Source organism: Bos javanicus, chromosome 2 (genome assembly GCF_032452875.1).
Source record: "Bos javanicus breed banteng chromosome 2, ARS-OSU_banteng_1.0, whole genome shotgun sequence".
In the NCBI taxonomy this organism is placed as follows: Eukaryota; Metazoa; Chordata; class Mammalia; order Artiodactyla; family Bovidae; genus Bos; species Bos javanicus.
Window position 1 is genome coordinate 51780734 of NC_083869.1, and position 20222 is coordinate 51800955.

Consider the following 20222-nt stretch of genomic DNA (forward strand, 5'->3'; position numbering starts at 1 on the left):
TTAGGAATATAAAATCCATATGGAGAGCACCCAATTTATTCTATGAAAAACTTATAATATTAATTGGGTAGCTTCCCAGCTGGCACTAGTGGTAAAGAACCCCCTGCCAATGCAGGAAACATAAAGACATGAGAGATGCAGGTTTGAAACCTGGGTTGGGAAGATCCCCTGGAGGCAGGCAAGGCAACCCACTCTAGTATTTTACCTGAAGAATCCCATGCACAGAGGAGCCTGGAGGACTATGTTCCACGGGGTCGCAGAGTCAGACACGACTGAAATGACTCAGCATGAAATATAAATATTTAATAAAATTGACGTAAAGTATAAATTAAAAATAACTGTTGCACCCAAAGTTATTTCATTCTGAGGAATATGGTAGAATTACAAAGACAAAAAACATATATTAAGTTGGCCCAATTATTTACTTCATGTATTTAGTAAATTCGTAAGAGTTTAAATATATCCAAAACTATTCTTAAGTTTTATGATTATTGAGTCTCAAAATGACTTATTTTTTTCCAGATAATAAGTCTTTATATTCAGAACTTGCATTACTTTAAAGAAACTTAGAATAATGCATAAAGATAGAAAATTACCAAAAAAAATCACAAGTCACTGATTTAAGCATATTTGTGTCTTTCAGGAAAACTATAATTCATTGTAACCTCTTTAATTCAGAACTATATAAGATTCTTAACTTCAGCATATGATTTTGAAATTTGTAAAATGAAAACATAAGAAAAATAGATTGATATGATTAAGTATTTTGAAAGTTATAGCATTGATCTTTTCAGTAATTAATAGCCTGCATTTCAATTTATACTATCATAATGTGCTTTACAGAAACTACTTAAGCTATAAATACTTAGGATGTAAAGAACATTGAGGAATTAAACTGTAACATAAAGCAGAAAATGTTTTGAGAGTAAATTTAAAGTATGTTTGATGGACAGGAGAAATAGTAATTAATATTGTTAATTTCCCATATTTGGAATTAACCCCCTACACATACATATGCCTATGCATCTTTGATTAGTCTTTACTATGATTATTGCACAACAGAAATTGTAATAAACAAAACAGTAATATCAGTGAGAGAGAAATTCACAGAAAACACTGATTATATTTGATATGGTTTGAAAACTGGCTTTGAGTGAGTATCTGCTTAGAGAAATGCTTGGAGAAAGAATGTCCTTGGGAACAATCATAAACAGAAAACTCTATAGACTGGATTTACAAAGAAATAAATATATACATAGTCTATAAAGGCAATGTCTTGAGCACTATGCTGGCAATTTTCCAGGAGCCCTGGGAACATGCCTAATTTCCATCTAAATTTGCACATATCTTTATTGCAATCTCATACCCTGTGAAGATTTACTCACTCTCATGTCCTTTGGCACAAGGGAAGAAATGAGATATTTCTCTCTCTCTCTCTCAGTCTCTTAATCTCTCTCTCAACAGTCAAATCAGTGATGTTCTTGCAAGATCCATCAGGAGTCTATCTTTAATATGTTGAGACCTCTTCTCAGCATCACTGATATTTAAAGAACTAAAAAAAAAAAAAAAAAAAACCCTCAGTCACTGCTTTAGTTATGAAATTTACTCCCAAGTGATTTCCACATCGGAAACTGAGTTGTACAAATGAATCACTGAATGAGGCTACACTCCATCATAATACTCTGAAACTCATCCCACCTGTGCATGTAAAACATGCATTGTCAAATATTTCTGTTATGAGGTTGCTAAAGTTGACATCCCTTCAAATGGACCACATCCTGCATTTCTATTTCAAAGCTTATTCTTCTCAGTTATTCTCATCACCTCCCTTTCCACTGCCTCCTTCCTCTCAGAGTAAAAGCATACTCAAATCCTAGAAAAACACATCCTCAACACAAACCCCCACTGAGTCATTGCCTTCTACCCTCACATTTGCCGCCAAGCTTTTAAAAAATAATTTAGGGTTTCTTTCTCTACTTCTACTCTTCTCAAACTCTTGTAATCTGTTTCTGCCCCACAAAGTATGGAAACCATTTACTTAAACTATCACCAAAAACCTATGAGTCATCAAATCTAAGCGCCTCTTTTTTTATTAACATGTTGATGATGGTGATACTGATAGCTGAGTTCACCGATCACGAACTTTGTGTCTGGCACTGCACTGAGCATTTTGCATGTGTCTGTTGGCACATTTATCCTCACAACCATCTTTTCTTTAACAAGATTTTTTAACAGCTACTTGGGGAAATTTCAGCTTCAAGAAATGACTTGATTTCCCCTAGGTTGCCCAGTTCAGAAGCACTTGGCCACTTTGCAGCATTTTCTATATTTTCCATGCTTATTAACAACCCATCATTTCTTTATTGATGTGCTTCCATCTCTTGCCCTGTCCTAACTGATTTCTCTTCTGGCTCTAGAAGACATTGCTTCATTTTCCTTCTTTTATGTCCCTCTTCCATGCATCCTTCATATGTATTAATAGTCTCACCCTCAGCAACACATTATGCCCTCAAACCATTCCAATCATCCCCTTCTAAGAATGAATTCCAGATTCAGATTCCTGGCCAAGGCATTCCTCCTGACTTGGGCACATGTGGCAATGGTGCCCTTCTTCTCTCTTCTTGCCCACAAGTCTCTTGCTTTCTCTCATTCTTCTCATTTAGTCAATGTTACAAATCTACAGTATCTCCCTTCATGCTATTTTTAAAATCAATCTCCTCTCTTTTCACTTCTAGTTGTTCATGTGAAGAATCACATTACTTCTGTATGATGAATTGCAATTCCTTTCTGATAAGGGAAAAATATAAACCAAAAATTTTGAATCAGGAAATCCTAAGTTTGAACCACAGTTTGGGCATTTACTGTGTGCTAGTGAAAAAATTTCCTTTCTATGTCTCAGGTTCAGTAAGATGGAAATTATACAGTGTTGTGAGGATTAAACCAAATCATAGGCATAGCTCAAAAACAGAATAACAATTCAGAAAAAATTAGCTTTTATTTAATTACTAACCTGAATTGTTGGCTGCAGATTTTTCTCTAACCCACTTGTCATAAAGTGATACAAAAACAGCAGTTTCTTTTCATGACTCAGCTCCCCTAAGCTTCCATGATTTTATCCCAAGCCTTCTCCAGATCTTCTTTGTGTCTCCTGTTTCTCCATTCCATAAAGTCCCTGCAGTTTCTCTGAAATGACCTTCTTTGAATAATTATCTCTGCCTTTGCATAAGTAACTGTCTCTATGTAATACATTTTGACTCCAACATTCACAAATCAAAATTCAAACCAGTTCTTTAGGATAGAGAAACTTTCAAACAAAACTATGATTTCCTAGAATCATCCTGTAAGATTAATTTCTTTCTCTTGTATCCATATCCCAGCCTAAAACTATTTGCTGAAATCAGCCCTTCTTGGTATTTTTTAATTATGTGTCTGTCTCTCCTCAGACAAGAGGACAGACACGTTTAGCCGTCTCGCTTTACCTATCCAGTGGTTTGTAAAGAATAAATTCTTGATACATATTACATAAATATTTTCAGACAATACTCTCTGTAAGTCATGACAAGTAGGGAATTTCAACTTTCTTAATATCAGAATATCCTCCCAAGAAGATCTAGTCTTTGTGGAAGGAATACTTGGCTGCCCTCTCTCTTACGTAGCACCTGTAAGAGAGGTGTGAGACCCACACATCTGTATTTGGAAACCCACAGTTGATCTATAAACATTTTCTAAAGAGAGTTAAATCAGTTAATTGCAGACTTTGTGAATGATTTGGGCGTATGCACTTTTTTTTAGTATAAATTTATTTATTTTAATTGGAGGCTAATTACTTTACAATATTGTATTGGTTTTGCCATACATCAACATGAATCCGGCACAGGTGTACACATGTTCTCCATCCTGAACCCCCCTCCCAATTCTCTCACCAATACAGTATACTAACGCATATATATGGAATTTAGAAAGACGGTAACGATAACCCTGTATGCGAGACAGCAAAAGAGACACAGATGTATAGAACAGTCCTTTGGACTCTGTGGGAGAGGGCGAGCATGGGATGGTTTGGGAGAATGGCATCGAAACATGTATAATATCATATATGAAATGAACCGCCATTCCAGGTTTGATGCAGGATACAGGATGCTCAGAGCTGGTGCACTGGGATGGGCGTATGCACTTTAAAAAGAGCTGAATTTCTTATGGCAAGAGAGTAGATTTGAGGAAAAGAGGGTTCCAAACTGAGAGGAGATGAGGAAGCTGTTTCTGGGAAGAACAAAGATGTCTGAAGGGCATTTTTTCACCTGTTGCTTAGTGATGTCAATATAAATTGTCAACAAACATGCCTCCCCCCATATATGAAATTTTCCATAAAATGCTGTGTTGCCTCCAAAGCTCTGTAAAGTTCAAACTAGTTTGAGAGAAATTAGTCAATGGACTGAGGTCTCCTTCAAAATGGACACTGCACAAGAGCTGAATGGGTCAACCATATCTGGATTACATTTATGTAATATTTCTGTAAATTTCCTGTGTTTCCAAGATATGGGGACATAATAAATTAGTGAATGATGACCATGATCTCATCCTTTTCTTACTTTATGCACCAAACCCTGCATTTGCCTAAGTATCAATATGATTTAGCTTCCCTGGTGGCTCAGACAGTAAAGAGTCTGCCTGCAATGTGGGAGACCTGGGTTCAATTCCTGGGTTGGGAAGATCCCATGGAGAAGGAAATGGCAACCCATTCCAGTATTCTTGCCTGGAGAATCCCATGGACAGTCCATGAGGTCACAGATTTAGACATGACTGAAGTGGCTTAGCAGCAGCAGCAGCATTATAATTTAACAACACATTCATGGAGAATCAGCAATAAAATATATTGTATGGTATTAATGGAAACAATAGTAGTGATAACAATACCTGTGATTTTTACCAATATCTCCTACTGACAAAATTCCAGGCACTGTTTCCAGTTTACAATCTCACTTAATCCTACCTATAGCCCAATATTATGAGCATTCCCATTTTACAGGCTTAGAGGCTTAGAGAGATTGAGTAACTTGTCCATAGTCCCACAGCTAGGAAGAAAAAGATCATAGGTTAAGTCTGCTTATGTCTACTTTAATAAATCTACTTTTATTTCTCAACAAAAGTATTTACTGCTATCAAGGGATCCAAAGGTGTACAATGTATAAAACCCCACCACCACCACAATGCTCACAAATTATTTGGGCAGATTAAGCAAATATTCTTTAAAAGATAATCCAAAATGGTTCAGATTTGAGTTTCAAATTTCATTTTCCAAAATAAAAAATAGAAAGATATGTGAGACAAACATGTTGATTGTCTCACATTCCAAGTTCAGCAAGTATTTTCAATCAAGTGTAATGGGTCTGACCATCTTTAGAGAAAAGGAACTCCAAATTGACAATGTGCTGAGTAGCAATAAGTAAGCCAAGTAGACTGGTTAGTTTGGTGAACCATGTACGTGCAATCCAAAAAGTATTCATGACTACTCCTAAAAAACACTCTCCAGATCTTTAAATAAAATCTACCTTATTTTCTTGGCTGTATGGTAGCCTTTTAATAAATATCTCACTAGATTTAGAATACTTTTTTCCCCAAATGCCCACAAGAAAGTACTGTATATAGTGTAACATAATTTTTAATTTCCTCTGCTGTTCTGGGCTAAATGACTATGATGCTCAGAATTTCATTTTGAAGTAGTCCTAAATTGCGAGCCAGTCAATTGTAGTGTTTCTACATTACGAAGCTCTCAAGACAAACATCACAATTGTGTTTCTTCTCTTACTAAAATATATCACAGTTTATTCTTGGGAATTATCTAGTTGAGAGGAAATCTCTAAGAATTATGCAGCAGTGACGTTAAGAGTCGATATTGTTCAAACAAGGGAAAATTAGAAAGTTTAATTGGGAATTAAATCAAGAATTTCTCTCTGGACAGACTTACAAATTATTGTTATTGTTCAATCACCCAGTCATGTCTGACTCTTTGTGATTCAATGGACTGCAGGATGCCAGGCTTTCCTGTCCTTCACTATCTCCCTGAGTTTACCCAAATTCATGTCCACTGAGTTGATTATGCCATCCAACAATCTCATCTTCTGTCGCCTCCTTCTCATCCTGCCCTCAATCTTTCCCACCACCAGGGTCTTTTCCAGTGAGTTGGCTTTTTGCATCGTGGCCAAAGTATTGGAGCTTTAGCCTCAGCATCACTCCATCCAGTGAATATTCAGGGTTAATTTCCTGTAGGATTGACTGGTTTGATCTCCTTGCTGCCCAAGAGACTCTCAAGAGTCTTCTCCAGCACCACGGTTGGAAAGCATCGACTCTTCAGTGCTCAGCCTTCTGTAAGGTCCAATTCTCACATCCGTATATGACTACTGGAAAAATCATCGCTTTGACTATACAGTCCTATGTTGGCAAAATGATAATTAATTTAAATATAGACCATATTTCTATGAGGACAAATAAGAAATTCAAAGTTAAGGCGAACATTAAATATTACTTCAGGATTAAAAGAAAAGCCAATGATCTGAGATAAAGAGATATCTTTGTATTTTGAATTTAAAAACAAACAATGCCCTCTTGTTCAATCTGAACCAACTTTAATTGCATGATGAAATTTAAATTTCTGTGACAGACATAAGAAAATTCACATTCTTGTGCCTTCTACTTTGTTCCATAAGTGAATATGGCTTTCATCTGAAGAAAACAAAAGTACTTAACTTAACATTGAAGGATACAATCTTTTAAATAAAAAGCCTATTGGCTTATGTTAGGTTCCCAATATGTTGGTTTGGCATATCATTAAGTACATGATGAGGTAGGGATTTTTTTTTTTTCTTTAATAGAAAATTATTTAATTAGTATACATGTGTTCCCCATCCTGAACCCTCCTCCCTCCTCCCTCCCCACACCATCCCTCTGGGTCATCCCAGTGCACCAGCCCCAAGCATCCAGCATCGTGCACTGAACTTGGACTGGCATCTCGTTTCATACATGACGTTTCACATTTTTGTGTACCCATTAGGCCAGAATGCCTTCTTTGGAGGCATTATTAGTATAACCTAATTAAGCATTATACTCTGTGTAATAAAATCAAATATATGAAATCTATGCAATATATAGAGTGTTATCCTGAATATTCCATTGCTTTGTTTTTTATAGAAACAGCAATTCAGTGGTGTTTATCTGTTATTCTATAAAATTGTGCTTTTATTCCTTTATTGTAATCTAATTTACTTTAAAAATACATAGCTTAATGTGAAAGACATACTCATTATATATATACATATATATGTATATGGAGATTAGGATATTTTAAGAATATTTTATGGGCTTACTTTATGTTAACATGGGAACTTTTTGCATCATTTATTTGAAAGAGAATTAGATATTTTGTAAGTTAAACTTTTACTTTAATATACTTCTGAGAAACAGTCTAGTTTTATTTCAGGCTCTTATCCCCACTTTCATCATTGTGTGTGTGTGTGTGTGTGTGTTAGTCTCTCAGTCTTGTCAGACTCTTAAACCCCATGGACTACAGCCTACCAGACTCCTCTGTCCATGGAATTCTTCAGGCAAGAATACTGGAGTGAGTTGCCATTCCCTTCTCCAGCAGATATTCTCCCAACCCTGGGTTTGATCCTGCGTTGCAGGCAGATTCTTCACTGTCTGAGCCACCATGGAAACCCTCTCATCATCATACCTTCTCTATTTATTTCTTCTTCCAAAACTACATCAAATAGCTTTAAATGTAATCTTTGAGCCAATCACAACCGTATTCTTAGTAAGGTACTTTCTGACTACAATTCTGTTGTAAACTAATCTATTTATCCAGAATGATCACCCTTTCTGTTATTAACTCCACAAATAAAAGTATACCTGCTTTATATCAGATTTTGTTCCAGGTTCGGGAGATAGAATAGTGTATCAAACATAAAAATCTTGGCTCTCTTGAATTTTGATCTCTAATTGCAATTGTTCCCTTTTAGTTGGTGAAATAAGAAAGACAAACCTGAATCTTCATTCCCAGTTACCAGGCTGGACCTAAACATATGGATCAAAATAAAGAAGATATTAAGCTCTTCAAAGTCATTTTAGGGGCTTCTACTCATTTTGAAAATATATAGGACTGGTTATGGGGCTTCCCAGGTGGTGCTAGTGGTAAAGAACATGCCTGCCAATGCAGAAGACATAAGAGACGTGGGTTCGATCCCTGAGTCAGGAAGATCCCCTGGAGAAGGGCATGGCAACCCACTCTAGTATTCTCGCTTGGAAAATCCCATGGACAGAGGAGCCCAGTGGGCTACAGTCCACAAGGTCATACAGAGTCGGACACAACTGAAGTGACTTAGCACAAAAGATAGATTTAAGAAAACATTTGGTTTATTTGGCTTAGAGACAGCAGACTCCTAGTATGAGTGCGATGAATGGTAAAAAGAACTCGGGGGTGCTGACCCATTACTGAGGACTCAGAGTTGAGGTAATTTGGCAGCAGAGAACAAGGTGGCTGGGAATAAAGGCCATGGGTAGAAACTGTTGCCAATAACTACAAAGGAGATGTCTCCAGGAACAAGTAGAAATGTGAGTTGATGGTTCTACCTCTATGCGATAGCCTCAGAGAGTTCAGGAAGAACTGATTCTAATAGTGTAGGGAGAAGAGTGAAAGTTCATCATGTTCTGGCCCCTAAACTATGAAGCTTTACCTTGGGAAACAATCTCTGAGTATATATAGGCATGTGAAGTACGACAACTATAGCTCTGGAACCTTAGAATGCGGCACCTCTGTGAGCTGAGGTAGAAGCCTCAGACTTTGAAGTTTTCTCAGTAACAAATCTTGGGAAGCAAGATATCCAAACCATGTCATTTTTACATCAGCCAAGACTCAGGTTCTTGCACAATTCAGGAGGTAGGAGGAGACCTCTCCATACAGTAGACTTCCTGCTAATAAGCATGTGTGGAGTGGTGTACTGAAAAAGGGAAATTATTACCAGACTTATACTCGAGGATACTGAAATTGTACACTCAGGTTGAATGAAATTAATATATAATTATATTTGTCAATTATATTTGCCCTTAACATTCAGGACGAGAAAATTTAAACAAGAATGACAACAAATACTTAAACTCTAAATTTGCAAGGGAATGTCTGATTTTAAATGGAAGGAGGTTTATAACAGTTCTTCTCTTTGACCCTGTAAATACAAACCAAAACCAAAAAAAAAGCAAAAACAAAATTAAAAAGTATGTGCTTCTTCTAGGCTCTATTTGACTTTCTGCTGCATTTTACAGTTACTCCCCACTGTGCTATCCTCAGAGGTGATAAAGGAGACCTGTTTACTATCAGACTTTTCCCAGCCTCCATCTTCTTATTCCCTTCGATCCATGTACTTGAAAGCTGTGATTGTGTCTTAACTGAAATGAATCTTATAAGGAATATCCACATTCTATAAGGAAGTTTAAACACAACCACACCACTTTCACAGAGTGGACAAAATTGTTGCTTCTGAGAATCTCTAAATGTCAGACAGGTAAGACCATCTAAGATAACAGACTCTTTAGACCAGCTTTTGTGACCCTGCAGGATCAGGTCCCATCTGCACCCCATCTCACTCTACTCCCCTGCACAGCTCTGACTTTAAGTACTTTGGACTTCGTTCAGACCTTTATATACATCATGCTGCTTTATGCTCCAAAAACATTCTTGACTTTATCACCTCTGCAAGAAAACGTCTTCCTTCTCCTTTCATACTTAACTCATTTCAGATCTCAACTCAACTGTCACTTCTACAGTCAACCCCCTATTTCATGTATTCATGGTGGAAGAACCTCCTGTTACAATTTCTACTTTGCATTGTGATTTTATGTCTCACATATTAGAAAAGAATAGAATAATAGCAGAATATTACATAACAACATAAAGACTGAGTATAACGTGGAATGTCAATAATATTTAATAGTACATAAAAGCTGAGACATCACAGGCTGTAATAAGGATTTACTGCATGAGTAGTAATTTTTTTAACTTTCTATTTTACATGGGAGTATAGCTGATTAACAATGTTGTGATACCTTCAGGTGCCCAGAAAAGTGACTCAGTCAGATATATACATGTATCCATTCTAATGCCTGCCCCTCCCCCAAGATTGTAAATTCCAAGAAAGCTGCTAATAGCCCAGTTTTCTTACTTTTTTTAATGTAATGATAACTCACAGGAGAAGGGAACAGCAAACACCTTCAGCATTCTTGCCTCGAGAACCCCATGAACTGTATGAAAAGGCAAAAAGATATGACAATGAAAGATGAACTGCCCAGGTAGGTAGGCGCCCAATATGCTATTGGAGAAGAGCAGAGAAATAGCTTCAGAAGGAATGAAGAAGTTGAGCCAAAGCAGAAACAACACACAATTGTAGATATGTCTGGTGGTGAAAGTAAAGTCCGATGCTGTAAACAATATCACATAGGAACCTGGAATGTTAGGTTCATGAATCAAGGTAAATTGGAAGTGGTCAAAGAGGAGATAGCAAGAGTAAACATTGACATTTTAGGAATAAGTGAACTAAAATGGGCCAAAATGGGCAAATTTAATTCAGATGACCATTATATCTACTACTGCGGGCAAGAATCCCTTAAAAGAAATAGAGTGGCCCTCATAGTCAACAAAAGAGTCTGAAATGCAGTACTTGGGTGCAAACCAAAAAATGACAGAATGATCTCTGTTCATTTCCAAGGCAAACCATTCAATATCACAGTAATCCAAGTCTATGCCCCAGCCATTAATACTGAAGAAGCTGAAGTTGAATGGTTTTATGAGACCAACAAGCCCTTTCGAACTAACACCAAAAAGATGTCCTTTTCATCATAGGGGACTGGAACGCAAAAGTAGGAAGTTAAGAGATATCTAGAGTAACAGGTAAGTTTAGCCTTGGAGTACAAAATGAAGCAGGTTCAAGGCTAACAGAATTTTGCCAAGAGAACACACTGATCATAGAAAACATCTTCTTCCAACAACACAAGAGATGACTCTATACATGTAGATGGGGAAACAATGGAAAAAGTGACAGATTTTATATTTTTGGGCTCCAAAATCACTGCAGATGGTGACTTCAGCCATGAAATTAAAAGACGTATGCTCCTTGGAGGAAAAGCTATGACAAACCTAGACAGCATTTTTAAAAAGCAGAAACATTGCTTTGCCAACAAAGGTCTGTCTAGTCAAAGCTGTGGTTTTTCCAATAGTCCTGTATGGATGTGAGAGTTGGACCATAAAGAAGGTTGAGCACTGAAGAATTGATACTTTTGAACTGATGTTGAATAAGACTCTTGAGAATCCCTTGGACAGCAAGGAGATCAAACCAGGTGATCCTAAAGGAAATCAAGCCTGAATATTCATTGGAAGGACTGATGCTGAAGCTGAAACTCCAATACTTTGGCATACTGCAGTCCATGGAATCATTAGGAGTTGGATAATACTGAGTGACTGAACAATACCAACAGTGAATGAATGAGGTGAACATTTCATAACCTGTAATAATAGTATCTACTATCACAAAATCTAATATAAAGTGAATAAATGAAAATTCTAACATTTATATCCATAAAATCAACCACAAAAGTATGGAATGAGGTGCATGAAACTTAAGGGCAGATGATACAAAAGTATATTTCAGTATCTTACTTAATTATAATTTCCCTATGAATCAACAGTATGACATGTTTCCCTCAAAATAGAATCACTAGGAAGATAGTCCCCAAAATGATAGAAGAGATTTTCTTTTTATACTTCAAACTGATTAGACTGTATCAAGAAAACTATAGCATACTATTTTTATAGGAATGCAAATAAATTGGAGCATATTCAGAGAAAAGAAATTGCCATGATGAGAGCTGGGAAGCCATTTCAATGTCTGAAAAGAGACATTTTGCATTTGTTTATTCATTCATTCACTCATTTAATTCATTCAATGAATCAATAGGGGCTTCCCTGGTGGCTCAGATGGTAAAGAATCCGCCTGCCAATGCAGGAGACCCTGGTTCAATTCCTGGATCAGGAAGATCCCCTGCAGAAGGGAACAGCAACCCACTCCAATATTCCTGCCTGGAGAATTCCATGAAAGAGGAGCCTGGCAGGCTACAGTCTATGGGGTCACAAACAGTCAGACACGACCGGGCAACTAACGCACACACAGCACATGAATATCCGGGCAGTTGAGTGCATCAGCAAGCAAAGTAGACAATGATCCCTGCCTCATGTATCTTACATTCTTTAAGGAATGAGAGATAATAAATACATAAATATAATAAAGACGTAAGTTATCTAGTATATTCAGTTCAGTTCAGTTCAGTTCAGTCACTCAGTTGTGTCTGACTCTTTGTGACCCCATGGACTGCAGCACACCAGGCTTCCCTGTCCAATCACCAATTCCTGTAGTTTACTCAAACTCATGTCCATCGAGTAGATGATGCCATCCAACCATCTCATCCTCTGTGGTCCCCTTTTCTTCCTACCCTCAATCTTTCCCAGCATCAGGGTCTTTTCAAATGAGTTAGTTCTTCACATCAGGTGGCCAAAGTATTGGCGTTTCAGCTTCAGCATCAGTCCTTCCAATGAATATTCAGGACTGATTTCCTTTAAGATTGACTGGTTTGATCTCCTTGCAGTCCAAGGGACTCTCAAGAGTTTTCTCCAACACCACAATTCAAAAGCATCAATTCTTCAGCACTCAGCTTTCTTTATAGTCCAATTCTCACATCCATACATGACTACTGGAAAAACTATAGCTTTGACTAGAGGGACTTTGTCAGCAAAGTAATGTCTCTGCTTTTTAATATGCTGTCTGGGTTGGTCATAGCTTTTCTTCCAAGGAGCAAAAGTCTTTTAATTTCATGGCTGCAGTCACCATCTGCAGTGATTTTGGAGCCCCCCAAAATAAAGTCTGTCACTGTTTCCATTGTTTCCCCATCTATTTGCCATGAAGTGATGGGACTGGATACCATGGTCTTAGTATATTAGAAGGTGATAAGCACTCTGAGGGAAAACATTAAATGATTAAAGGGGATCTGGACTGCTATGGTGGAAAGAAAATGAGTAATAGGAACATTAATACTGTGATGAGAGTTGGCCTTGTTGAGAAATGATATTTGACCAAAGAATGGAAGGAAATAAGGGAACCAACCAAATGAATACCTGGGGGAAAATATTTGAGGCAGATAAAACACTCGAGTGAATGCCTTACCTTAAGATGAAGATTACCTGGCTTGTTGGAGGGGCAATACCAACATCAGTGTGGCTAAGACAGAGGGAGTCAGTCAAGAGTACAGGAAAGGCTGCCTGAGAAGTAGCAGGAAGCCAGATCATGGAAGGACCTGAAGGACATGGTATTTACTTTAACACAAGGAGCCAAATGAGACTGGACAGAAATCTGTATGTTAAAATGAACCAAATTGTAGAAATTGACAAAATTTAACTCTGTTTTAATGTTATTACTAAGAATCATAAAAAATAGAATGGACTATTTTATCATGGACAAATTTTTTTTTTGGTTCATAACTCAAAATGTATTGTGAATGTATACGTTTTAATTCATGTCCATTCTATTGATGGAAAAATTGAGGCAGAAGATACAGAAGTGATAGGAGAGTTCAAGATCTCATAAATCGTATTTCCATTTTCATTTTGTCACATTCTAATGCAAATGGTCTCTCATAGTTCACCAGAACTTAGGGGAAAGCCCCCAGATTAAATAATTTTAGTGCAGCTCTCATGATTTAAATAATATATAATGATGTTTTAAAATATAATATTAAAATATATATCATAGGCTTATAACACATAAGCATATATAAAGTATATATGTACCCATAAAATATAAATATATAAATATTCAATACTGTAAAGAATCATTAATATATAATGTAATACTTCAAACATTCTATTACAAACATTGTGAATGTATATCTTTCAAAACAACACAATTTACTTCTCTTCATTTTTATCATCCTATAGCATTTCCTGTTATATAAGAAAATAGTTAGATTTCCAGGGCATATATTCCTTCCTCATTCAGGGGATTTTAAAAAAATGAGATCTAAAAAATGTATCTTTTAAAAAAATGTGTTAAATTATTTTTAAGTGCTACAGAACTTGGGTTTTCTTTTTTTTAATTTGAAAATACCTAGAGGAACTTAAGTTGACAAAAATTATATTTCTGTACACTATTCTATTGATGCTTTTAAAAAATAAAATGACTCTGTTTATTTAAGCAGTGCATCCATCCTGCAAATCCTTTATGAGGGAAACAATATACAAAGAAACACACACACACACCACCCCTTCCTAAAAATATTTCCATTACTCCTCAGACATCACCAAATAGCAAACCTAAATGATTAGGCTAACTCCTCCAGCTCACTAGTCAATTTAGGAAGCGAATGGAGGTCTTCAGAGTGAAGTAAGTGGACAGATTGAAGAACAAGGAGGGGGGTAATGTTTTCTGGAAGTAGCTCTTAGAAATCCTGTTCACAGCCTGGAACTGCATAAATTTTCTCTGCATATGTTATTGCTACCTTGGGGGCCATGATAGCATATGCATTTTGGTTTTAAAAAAATAGATATATGTACATGAATATGTGTGTTTAATGCATAAATATTATGATGACTTCTCTTTCATGGGACTATGTAGTCCCTTCAGACTGTACTATAGCATGTATGGTAAATAAACACTAATCCATTGAGAATGCATATATTTTTTGAGAAAACACAAGGTAGGGGTGAAAAGGGGCTGAGTATTATTGCCCAATTTAGAATATCTCAGAAGTGAAAAATTATGAAGCAAAATAAACTCAGCAAGACAATACAGACATTTGGTGGTAACACTGACTCCAGCAGAAGAATCAATATGAATATATAAACTGGAACACAGAATCTTGAGAAAGCAAGAAAATCATACTTATGCATTAGTGTAACAGTTAGAAAAATTTAAAAAGCAAACTAACATATTCTTAAAATGCATTACGTAGTATGATTAGGAAAATATAACTGCTGATCAGGTGACTTTAATAAAACCAGTAAGTTTAGTTTCTTAAACACCTGTGGGTTATTATTATGAAAAGAATGTTATTATTTGAATATAAATTCAGCCCTTGATGTACTTTGTTTTTCAGAGAAGGTATATGTTCAGTGTATTCAGTCTTAGTATTCTTTGTATATGTGGTAGAACAGGATGATAAAAGCAAATGATTGTAACGTATTTGGTTTCCCAGTAAGTTCTCTCAAACACAGACTGACAGGTCTAATATGGATCCCCAGAAATTCAGTTACTTCTAAGCTTCAGTATTCTGGAATACATAAAATAAATATATGATCAATGAAATGAAATATGACAAAATGTTTCATATTGATGTTTTCTTCTTTCAAAAAAATGCCTTTTTGGTTGATGCCCCAAGTCACTTTTTCCATACATTTTCTTTCTCACAATGTATAGATTTCCTAGTTCTGATCTCAAGTTCAGGGAGCCTGGGGAGAAGTGGGAGATTTCTTCAAACCAGGGCTGTTCCTCAGCCTTTCACATGAGAAAATTGTTAGGAGCATTAAAGTATTTCTGACTATGCTGCATTCCTTTGTTCAGAGTGAGTTTTGGGAACACATCCTTTTCTCATTATATTTCCATAAAATATATTTGATCTATTCTATTCTTAGAATACCTCTGATGTGGTCTGTGAGTGGAGCACAGTATAAAAATATTTCTTTTTTATATGAGACAAAATGTTTCCATTTCTTAGACACATTAAAAAAAAATCCAGCTATATAGCACTCTAAGAAAGTAAAACTTGTTCAATACATTTTCATAGTGCTCAGAGCAGACCACAGAGGCTCCCTCTTCCTCTATTGTAGTTCAGAACCTCACCCAAGGCATGGAGCACTCTGCAGAACAAAAGGAAATCAGGAAGAAAAAAGGGAGCCAGGAGGACTGGGAAAGATCTTGGATAATTCAGCTAAGAAAGCAAGTTTATATTTAGAAGAAATAAAAGAAGTTAACCCTGTTTCTCTAAGACTAAATGAGTTTGGCTAAATTTGTATTGGGAACTAAAACATCATCAAAATTTTTAATAGTTTAATGTGAATAGTTAACATTTCCTACTGGTGAATGTTGAAATGTTTGTTTAATTAATTCAATTTAGAAACCACTAGTAGCAAACAAGTCTTTCTTGCAGTTTTCTACCACACACCCAGGGTACACAGCACCAGGCCACACATCTACACCCTCGCCTAGTTGACCTGTTGATTATTCCATCAGCAAACAATTTTTTGAAAACATTTTTCTGCAGAACACTTGTCTTTACCATTCCCTTGTAAGAGAACTACTTCAATCTAGTTTTGTCAGGGACAATTGAAACTAGAAGTTATCCCTGAAGGATTGCCACCCACAAACTCAGTCCAAAACTAAAGTCATAGAAGAAATCTACCACTAATTCTCTTTGATAACTCATGTTATTGCAGATTTATAATTTTCATGGTTAATATAAAAAGCTCTACAAGGGCAAGAATTTAGTCTCTCTTACCACAGTGTCTAACAAATCTAGAACTGTTCATGATACACAGCAGTTACTCAATAAATATTTGCCAAAATCATGAATAAGTGAATGAGTTGGGAAACTGGACCGCATTCTCTATTCCTATTGCTAAAAAGGAAATATACAAAGTGACAATAATTGACCCAGTTAAACTGAGAACTTGCTGATTGTCCAAGAAGACCTTATCCTTCCCAGATGAGACAGTTGACTAAGTATCTGGGAAACAATTGCTCCTTGCAAAATATACTATCATAGTTACAGACATGTCTGAATTCTTTTTATAAGAGATAAGTGCAATGTTTCAAAAATTCTAAATATTTCTGTACTGGAGTGAAATACTGAATAGTCTGCATCCTTAAGTTTTCATACAGCCCCCAGTGTTAAATCCCCCTGCAGATTTAGCACTAGAAGTATTATTGCTATTGATATTGAACCAAAGTAAGCAGACATATGTATAATCAGTTTTGCTGTAAAGCGTTATATGCAAAAATCATGCAATAAAAAGCACCAGGACTTATGCAGGAAATGATTTGGGGGTATAACACTCAAAAACTTTGTCAGTGATTCATTAAAAAAAAAGGAATCTGATAAAAATGGTAACATAGTTTTACGTATGATAAATGGGTAAAAATATGGAAATACTTCAGTAAATGTCACTTTATCTTGAAAAAGACCTGAACATTGCTTATGCTGGTGACCTCAGAAGAGTTTAGCTCATGTCTTACTATGAAGTGGGGAAAGGAGAGCTACAAGCAATTAGATAGTTGTAGTGTGAGGTGTAGAAGGGTGTGGCTCATAACATATGAGATAGGAACATGGTAGCTGGTGAACATTTGAGATGTGTGTATGCGTGTATTTTATCTCCAAGCATCTCAATTCTACAGTGTGCAGTTTTCAATGTTCATTCACCTTGTGTTTCTCATAGACAAAACTGTGCATAAGGAAGTTCAAAATTTGCATTATGCAAATTGTTCTCTAATATATTAATCACGTTGGAACAAATTCATGTTTTCAAAATGAGTGTTATAGCAGAAATCCTTCTATCATCTTCCAACAGAATGAAAGAAACTACAACATAAATCTCAGTCTAGTCAACACAGGACCATGCTAGCACAGTTTGCATTTGACTCTTGCACTCTAAATAAATGTTGCTTTATCTACATTTTAAACTTCTTAAGAGCATCAGATATTTAATAGCATATCCAGTAGTTCTTTCTCCTGCTGCTTTTAATATAATAGGATTCAATAAATATTGTTTGGTAAAAAAACAGAAGAATCATTACAATATTATACTGCTCCAAATATGTAGTCTTTAACTGCTTAGATAGAAGGGATAAAGGGTAGAAATTGCAGGATAAGAAAAAGACAATGTAAGGTCATTGTGGTTTTAAATGGAGTTTGGCACTTGAGACCGCAAAAAGTGATATGCTCCCATATGCATCTAATAAATTATACCACAGCTACACTCATCCAATAAAATAGGCGATGTTAAATTTCTATGATCCTACATAATATTGAAACTTACTAAATTATAATTTTGAATTTCTTTTGAAAACTGAGTAATTCTGCCCAATATTTTTGCTTTTCTGCTGGCTATAAGTTAAATGGAATATAGGTTTTTATAGAGTTTCATTGGTTATTTTGACTATTTAAGGACAGATCAGCAGTGGACTACACAAGAATTAACTGTTATATTGAATACCACCAATATGTGAATCACCGTTCAAAACTATACCCAGTATACTGTTTCAAAATCTGCTCCTCCTTTTATAGTATCTATTTTGGTTAACTGTTTAATTACCAAATCAAATCTTAGTTCCTGTATTGATATTTGTTGGCTATATGTAGCTGTTGCTTAAACAACAAATTTCTGTCCACTATCTGGAATATTGCTGGTCACAATGACAAAGTAAAGTCATGCCTCTTAAAGTTTTTGCCCAGGAACAACACTTGTCTGCTAACATTTCATTGGTGAAAACAGATCACATGGACACCCTAGTTCCAAGTTGGAAGGGAATTTACTCTTCTGCTGTGGGCTGTGAAGGCAAGAATGCTAAATTATTTGGCAAAGTCATAGTAACATTTATAAACTTAATGTTCTCCAAAGTCTTTTGTCTTTATTAAATTCTATGGTTATTTTAAAAAGAGCTCTTTGCACATAATATATGAGATTTTTGAAATTAGCTTATTTAATTTGGAAATATTTCTAATATGAAATAGATAGTAGAAATGACTATGTCTTATCCTTCAAAGATCCATTATTAATCACAGTAAAAATTTAAAGAGATTAAAACCTGACATAAACTATCCAACCAGTATTTTAATGGTTCAAAGTGAAGAAAGGATTTTTCTTGTTTTGGTGTTGAATGCTATTTAGATAACACAAAAACACATGACCTAAATTATTTTAGTGGTCATAGGAATTATGCAGAATAAAAGAAAATAAATATGTTTAAAAACTTGCAAATGTTAGGAAAGTTTTATAGTCATTAAATAGCTAAGGTCTGATGCTAACAGAAAAACGCTGTATGATTTCCATTACCGTGTCCTCATTCTAAATGTACAAGCTCACATGTCAGCCATGGACTTAACACGCCTGGTTAGATTTGTCTCCTTCAGTTACCTCTCATTTACTAACATAACCAGGCTCAGCACCTCCTCCCCAGCATGGCTTGGCTGTCCCATGAAAAAGTGATCTGGTTTGTTTAAACAGAATATTTTCTTACTGTTCTCTCTGTTATTATATATCATAGCAGAGAGTTTTGAGTTAATAAACCAGCATTTCACCACTGCCCACATGTCAAAATAGGTCATAGAACCTTCAAGGGAACATCAAATCAAAAGATCAGTAATATCACCATAGTTTGTGCCATGCATTTTGGAGTATGACCACTTTGCCTTTTGGTTCATTGCCAATATATCCTGTCTTCCATTAGTCTACTATTCTTGGAATATTGATCTTTTCACTTGAACTTGATTAAAAACCTCTTTAGCCCAGAGACCAAGCTGTGCACTTGCTTTGCACCAACCTCCATATCTAATGTAGTACTGAGCACATAGTCCCCTGGATCTTCTTTTTCCTGGTGACATCTATTTAAAATGCAGGGAAGACAGAGGACTTATATTTCTTCATTACTTCACTCAAAAAAAAAACTGTTTCTGAACAGTTACCGCATAGCCTGGACTTTATAAAATGTGGGTAAACAACTGAAAACAAACTACAAACCTCATAGCAGTAGTTCTCAATCAGGGTCAATGTTGCATCCTAGGGGATAGTTGGCAATGTCTGGATATTGTTTCAATTGTCACAATTGAGGCAGGCATGTTGCTGACAATGTGGAGGGCAGAGGTGAAGAATGCTGCTAAACATTTTATAATGCAAAGGACAGACCCCACAATAAAGAATTATCCAGCCCCAAATGGCAATTTGCCCAAGTTGAGATCCTGCCTTATAGTTTAATGGGTATTGTATAGTGTAATGCTTTTCAGAGAATGAAAAACAATTTTAATACAAACTTGCTAATGATTATGTCTTTTTACCCCCACTATTCTCAAGGAGGATGATTTCAATATTTGCATCTCATTAAACAATGTAACATTGATAATGATGTTAGCTTTAGAGGCTGACA

At 35.9% G+C, this 20222-nt stretch overlaps 1 long non-coding RNA gene across 3 annotated transcripts in view; it reads right to left on the reverse strand.

Moving 5' to 3' along the window:
• LOC133260318 (uncharacterized) overlaps positions 1-20222 on the reverse strand; it is a 367758-nt gene that overhangs the window by 42506 nt on the left and 305030 nt on the right. For all 3 annotated transcript variants that reach the window (XR_009740752.1, XR_009740751.1, XR_009740749.1), the window contains one exon: positions 1386-13386. This is a non-coding gene — a long non-coding RNA (uncharacterized LOC133260318). The remainder of the gene's footprint in view (positions 1-1385; positions 13387-20222) is intronic.